This window comes from Wolffia australiana, chromosome 4, assembly GCF_029677425.1.
Source record: "Wolffia australiana isolate 7733 chromosome 4, ASM2967742v1".
NCBI lineage: Eukaryota > Viridiplantae > Streptophyta > Magnoliopsida > Alismatales > Araceae > Wolffia > Wolffia australiana.
In genome coordinates this window covers 20234329-20241742 of record NC_135838.1, presented here as the reverse complement: position 1 = coordinate 20241742, position 7414 = coordinate 20234329, and the positions used below count along the sequence as shown (strand labels likewise).

General features: G+C 49.5%; 1 long non-coding RNA gene across 1 annotated transcript; it reads left to right on the top strand.

The window, feature by feature from the left end:
• The first annotated feature begins 4323 nt into the window (after nucleotides 1-4323).
• LOC144702300 (uncharacterized) lies at nucleotides 4324-7169 on the top strand. Its single transcript, XR_013581227.1, has 2 exons — nucleotides 4324-5225; nucleotides 5340-7169. It is a non-coding gene; the product is annotated as an uncharacterized LOC144702300 (long non-coding RNA).
• The last annotated feature ends 245 nt before the right edge of the window (nucleotides 7170-7414 follow it).

The following is a 7414-nucleotide window of genomic DNA, read 5'->3' as shown; positions in this document are numbered from 1 at the left end:
AGATTCGGGAAGTCTAAACTATCCTGATGTAATACGATGTCAGCCGGGATCGATCGGCTCGTATTACGTCATAGGAATTATGATGCAAATGATGTGAGATGTAATTCAAGTAATGAGAAAATGGTGAATGAGCAGTTAGGGAATCGACGGATACCGGTGTCGGCCGTGCCGATCAACGAGAGAAGAATGATCCTAAGATCAAACTCCCAATGACCCGCGAAATCAACTAGACACTTAAGCGGTGAGGGGCGCATGACGGCCCTGGAGTGTTCGGCGTCCTAGTCAAATGAATATCCTTTCAACCACAAGAATTCCCTACTCTCGACAATGGTGGTTATCCTATCAGTGCAGAGGAAAGTTGGGCAGAGGACGCGATAGCAGGTGACGAGACTGGAGAAGATAATAATGCTGGAAATATGGAGGGAAGATGAGACTGACCTTTGGGTCGCTTAGACCGCGGCGTAGAGAATCGTCCCAACTGATAACGAGGTGCGGACGAATCAGTGGAGACGATGATCTGGATGCGGCTGACTTCCAACGGCGTGGTCAGCAGACGCGGGACGACTCTGGCGGGCAGGGTCGATGGTGCACAGTGGGCGGGCGTGCGGCCGGCAAGGGCGTGAGGTGCGCGCAGAGGTGGCCGCCGCGTGCCGGCGCTGGGCGGGCGTGTGAACGCCCACGCGAATGCGGGGTCCCGGCGGGGAGAGGCGTGGCAACATGGGGGGCGAAGGTGGCAGTGATTAGACTAGTGGGGCGGAATGGCGATGTTGGCCGGGTAGGGCTACCAAGAAGGGATTGGGAAGGGAGGGGTGACGGGAATCCAAGAAATGGAAGGGAAGAACGGCGGTAGATCAAGAAAGAGAGGGTGGAGGGTTGAGGATTCAAGATTTCAAGAATTCAAGAACGAGGGGTGGATGACAGATCAAGAAAGTGAGGGCGGAAGGTTGAGGTTTCAAGATTTCAAGAATTCAAGAACGTGGGGGAAGGGGGGGGAGAAATGGTCAAGAACGTAGGAGGAAGGGATCAAGAACGTGGAAGAAGGGATCAAGAACGTGGAAGAAGGGTTCAAGAACGTGGAAGAAGGGATGAAGAACGTGGAAGAAGGGTTCAAGAACGCGGAAGAAGGGATCAAGAACGCGGGGAAATGGATCAAGAACGTGGGAGGAAGGGATCAAGAACGTGGAAGAAGGGTTCAAGAACGTGGAAGAAGGGATCAAGAACATGAAAGAAGGGTTCAAGAATGCGGAAGAAGGGATCAAGAATGTGGGAAAATGGATCAAGAACGTGGGAGGACGAACGGGAAGGCCAGGACGAGGATGGTTGGGGTTTCAAGAAAGGGGTGGAAGAGATGGGAGATGGAGGAGAGTGGAGATCAAGAACCTGTCAAGAACGGGTTTCTTGATCGGTCTGGGCGAGCTCTCTCGATGGAGCGGATCTCCCAGGTCGGCGTCACGTCGTCGTCATCGTAAGCCTCCAAGAACCTCCGGAGTGATCTCAACGAAGGCCTTCTCAACTTTTGACGGCGTCAACTTCTTGAAATTCTTTAAGCGTACCGGAGTGATCTCGACGGCACGTTTAAGCACGTTCCTCTCGGAGTGATCTCAACGAGAGAGACGTGGGCTCTAACCACGGAGTGATCTCGACGTGGATGGGGCTAGCCAAACCCCCTACGCTACAAACTACGATAGGGGGGAGACAAATTGTGAATAAACTTTTCAACAATGACTCCAAGGTGTTCCTTGGGCATGCCATCCCCTTATATAGTGAGGATGGGTGCCAAGTGAACGTGGGAGAGGACGAACCGTCGTGAGACGTGGTTCGGCCTCTCCTTACAAATTCAAAATACAAACATAAAAAGTAAAAATGACGAGGACGGGGCCCAACAACATTGGCCCAGTCCACGAATCCGAAAATACAAACACACATGAAAATGAGCATAAGTAAAAAGATAAAAGTTCTTACGCGGGGTACTTAAACCCCAGGTGGCGAGCGTCGCTGCGAACTGCTCGGCGTGGCTGACGACGTCCCGTCGCGTCATCCTTGAGATGGTTCTTTGTCATCGTGGCGTCGTCCTCGAGATGGTCCTCCATCATCCCTGGGTGACCCCGCTGAACCCTGGGAATGGCACCCAGTACGAGTCGGCGTTTGCACGTACCACATCTAGAGTATCACGCATGCACTCTCATTTCATACATGTCTGCTATCCATATCGGACGATGCTCCTACCGTAGTCCGATAGAGACCTCTCTGTTCGCCACCGAGTTCATACCCTCGGTGACGACCGGACGACGTCTTGACAACGTCCGGCATCATAGATTAGTGTCAAATCAATGGCCCTGTCTACGAGGGCATGTAGAATCTAAAGGAATACACATATTGGAAATCTGATCTAGAGAGTTAGTTCTAGTGGTGTAGTATGGACCATGACTTATATGTCTCATATGTTGAGGCCAGTCTAGGGGGCTAGGGCAAGATATTCAGAAAGAGCAAGAAGGATGTCACGGGAAGAGGAGGAGATCCAGCGATCACATGGAATATCATGTTGAGGAAGCTGAAGGATAAGTATCTGATGGGGGACCATCCAGCCTTAAGGACATATCTTTTCAGTTTTTTTTTCTCTTTGTTTGTTGTTACTTCCAACTGCTTCGGTCGCATCCAGGGGGCCCCCCTCTGGTTGCCTTCTGGCCACTACGGACCCTCGGCCGCCTCAGAATGCCTTCGGCCACCTCTAGCCACCAAGGCATCCTCGGTGGCTATGGAGCCCCTCGGCCACCCTCATCAGCAGCCTATGGCTGCCTCGGCCGTATCTGACCGGTTTTGGCCACTTCTGGCCTCCCTCTGGCTGCATTCTGGCCGCCACGGACCCTCGGCCCCCTCAGAATGCCTTCGGCCGCCTCTGGTGGCCGCGGCCTCCTCGACGGCTATGGGGGCCCTCGATTGCCCTCGTCACCAGCCTCCGGCTGCCTTGGCCGGATCCGCCCGGATTCGGCCACTTCCGGCCCCCCCTCCGACTGCCACGGGCCACTTCAACCGCAAAAGCCACTTCTGGTTATGTTAGCCGCCGTCAGTCACCTCCGATTACCGTAACTCATCTATGGACGGCTCTAGACACGTCCCGCCACCTATAGCCATCTCCAGCCGCATCGACCACCGTCGGTCGCCTCTGATTACCGTCAGCCATTGATGACATGCAAATAGGAGCTAATAAAAAGCCAATTTCATCATATTTTTTGGATTTTAATGCGTAAAAACATTAATTTTTAATGCATGTTATCATGATTTTAGGTTAAAACAAGAATTTCCTTAAATTTCAAAGTAAATGATGTATTTGATAAATAATTAGGTCAATTTATACATTTTTAATGGTTTTAAAATGATCATTATAAGAATTTAAATTCTTTTAAATTGACCTATTTCTATAAATAAAATAAAAATAGTAAGAAAACTTATTTTAGAAGCTATTATCACCTTTTTCTTTCATTTTATTTCAATTGTTTTCTTTTACAAATGTTTTTTTTAATTTAAACTGGCCCTTATAGGGCCAGTTTTGGGCGCTAACTATGATAAGGAGCGCAGGGCGCACGAATGGAGCACTCCACAAGCAATGCCAGATAAGCTAATCCTAAGGCAAATTTGCATCTTCAGTGCGCAAAACGCACGTACGCGATTTTGTGCGTGTCGTGCACGGAAGGTTGACGCCAAGGCACAAACAGCCAATCGCGTCGCGTTGTACGCCCAGCATACAACACAAAAAAGATGATAGTGCTAACGGAATCGGAAGAGCTGTTCTTTCGATTCCGCGGCGATAAAAGATGAGAAAACGAGATTTCATGGGCATTCTTGATTTTCATAAGCTCGAGGAGTGAGCGCCTACTCTTCTTGAAGACTCAAGAGACCACCTGGAGGGATTTAGGGTTCAAATTGGGATTGAATTGCGCAGATCCGTGATGGCGCAGCCCCAGCCGCAGCCCCAGAAACGTCTTTGGAGACATCACCGTCGTCCATGACAGCACCAGCCGTATGTATTCAGCCCGATCGGCAAGCCAAGGCGATGGTACGCACGCCTGGATTTAAATATCCCGGGTAACGAACACCTTATCATCATCTTTATGTTCTTCGTTTTGTTCGTCATTTTAGTTTTGGTTTACGTCGTTCATTGTTTCGATCCCGTCATGATCATGTGTAAGGAGGGAGGTTCGTCCTATAAGGATCTCCCCCCCCCTCCCAGTCCTCATCGTCTCTTCTTCTCCTTCGTCTTCTTGTCGTCAAGGTCCTAGGTTTCAGGTCATTTTTGGTCTTCTTTGTTTATTTGGTCTAAGGGCCTCTCTTTCCCCCCCCTATATAAGGGAAGAAGGGATGCCCTAAACGCAGAACCCTTTGTTGAATTAAGAAGAAGAAGATTTGTTTCACGTTGAAAGAGGAGAAGGGTTCCCGATCGGAGAAGAAGGAAGAGGAAAGGAAGACGGGGAAGGAGGAGTTCAACGCCGCCGCCGAAGCTCAGGCCGCCGTCACAGCCCTCCCGTCGCCCCAGAGACTCGCCACTACACCAGGCTTCGCCGCACCTCAGGCCCCGCGCTTCTCGCGCATGCCCATGCCGTGCACCCCGTATCGGGTTGTTGCACCGCGCCGCTGCGCCAAACGCGGCCCCCGTACTGTCTGCATCGCCGTCCTCTCGACCGAGCTGCCACGACGCCATCCCGCTCGCCTCAGCAAGCCGCAGTCGTCCGGCCGCCTCCGTCGACGACAACGGCCCCTGCGATCCCCATGGTGCAGATCCAGCCGTCGACCCCGTCATCGATTGCTGCCACCTGCCCGTATTGCAGCCACGTGCCTAGTGGCCCACGGCCGCTGCAAGCAGTCGCCGCCCCCACCTCCTCAACCGGTCTCTCGACCAGACCCTACCGTCCACCAAATTCGCGCTCGATCTACAGATCGAGACGCCGTCGTCAAGCCGCTCCCCTGTGCCGCGCACGTCATGCCACGCCCACAGCGCCGCCATCCGCGCTCGACTTGGCTGTTGCGACACGCCCCCCCCCCCCCTGCGCCCGCCATGCCACGCTGTGCCGAAGATGTCGCGTTGCAACCATGTGCCGCGCTCGTCAACACGCCCCGGCGGCATCGCGCGCCCTGATCGTTTGCCGCCATCGTACCTCCCCAGCGCCATTATCGCATCAAGCGAGGCTCCTGCACGACATGAGGACGACCTCTCTCGGGGCGACGACGAGGTACGCCGTTACGCCCCCGTCCTTTATTTCTTGCAGTACGTCGTTTGCCTCCACCGCGCTCGGGTTAGACGTTGGTGAGCGTGTGAGGTTGAGTGAAGAATTATCAATTTTCAGCATCTTATCCGTTTGGTACGAGTCAAGCCCGCTCATCCCGTGCGAGCATCCTCCAGCGGGATTTACCCCGTTCGGTGCCGTAACGTCCTCATCCCACCGGACGAGGGTCGGAAGGTCTACCCCCCCATCTCCGGGCGACTCTGTCGATACCCCGGAGGACGGCATCCATTGCTGGTCGGCAACTACATGTGCTACACTCCTTGCCCGCCCACTTCATCGTAAGTCTTCCAAATAGGAGACCCATGTCAGACGGCTACCTCGGAGTATCCATCGGACATTGATACACTCGACACCAAGTCCCATTCCTCGGTGACAGCAGGACCTCGTCCCACGATGTTGTCCTGCATCAATCTGTCGCCGTATTCGTTCCCCAAAGCGAAGCACAAAATCACGGGAAAATCATCATTCGTCGCGCCGGATTCGTTCCAGTTGAGTCGAAATCCTTCTTGGAACCTCTAGGCTATTTCAGTCTGATTTTTACACCTTATTTCGTACTTGATTTTCTCAAATTCGCATTTTGTTTATGCTCGCCGTTGTTTTCTTTTATTTTTGATTTTAATCTTCTTAATTCATAGATTTTAGTTTGATTTTAAATCGGTTAGCATAACTTGGTTATCAAACTCCTAAATCGAATCCTAGCTGTCCCTTAATTCGCATAAAAATCGTGAATCTCATTCACGATCTGGTTCTTGTTAAGTGAGCAAATCGTGAATTGTATTGACGATTTGCTATTTTTGGACATATTTACAATTTCAAATTAATTAAAAAAATATAAATATAATAAAAATGCTCTAAAAAATAGCATAAAAATTAGTTTCTTTTATTCTTTAAAAATAAGTAAAACATCTTCTGATAAAAACAGTGAAACAAATTAAAGAAATACAAAAAATTAGAGTCAAATCAATTTTAGAAATCGATTTCAAATTCATTTAAAAGAACAAAAGAATTATATTATTCAAAACAATTTAAGATCTTAAATCAAATACAAAGATAGACTTATAAAACATCATTTCATTTAGGCTTCGAATTCAAAACCCTAATTAGAAAGAAAACTGATTATTTCCTATCGCCTCCCTTGGGTTCAACCCCTTACTCAAGCATTAAGGGATATATAAGGAGTCGAACCCTTATATATCAAAATTTTATTTTTTTTAATTAATTCGAAATTGTAAATATGTCCGAAAATAGCAAATCGTCAATACAACTCACGATTTGCTCACTTAACAAGAACGAGATCGTGAATGAGATTCATGATTTTTATGCGAATTAAGGGACAGCTAGGATTCGATTTAGGAGTTTGATAACCAAGCTACGCTAACCGATTTAAAATCAAACTAAAATCTATGAATTAAGAGGATTAAAATTGAAAATAAAAGAAAACAACGGCAAGCATAAACGAAATGCAAATTTATGAAAATCAAGTACGAAATAAGGTGTAAAAATCAAACCGAAATAGCCTAGAGGTTCCAAGAAGGATTTCGACTCAACTGGAACGAATCCCGCACGACAAACGATGATTTTTCCGTGATTTTGTGCTTCGCTTTGGGGAACGAATACGGTGACGGGGCTGGGGACGGGCAGCTAGCGGCCGTGGCCTTGGCGACGCAAGCGGGCAACGGCGGCAGCATTCGGTGATGCAGGCTAGCGGCGACGGCATTCGGCGATGCAGGCTAACGGCGGCGGCATTCGGCGACGCAGGCGAGCAGCGGCGGGGGCATTCGGCTATGCAGGCTTCTTCCTCTCTTCTTCCTTTTCTTCCTCGTTCTTCTTCCTCCTCCTTCCTCAACGAGGGACTCTTCAACTTCTGAACGTTATAACTTTTCAACAAAATTCAAGAGTGTTTTTTCAAGGGCGCCCACCCATTCCCTTTATAGGGGAGAGGTGGATGGGCCCCCTTTGAGACTACAAAGGAAATGAAAAGGGTGATGTTTTGGGCCCAACAAAAGGGAGGGAGGGGAAAGTATCCTCATACGAGAATTTCCCCTCGCTACAACGGGGTTATGAAGAAGGGAAGTACGAGAGAAAACACGAAATGTAAAAACGCAAAATGGATAAAAGCGGTAATCAAGACTGAA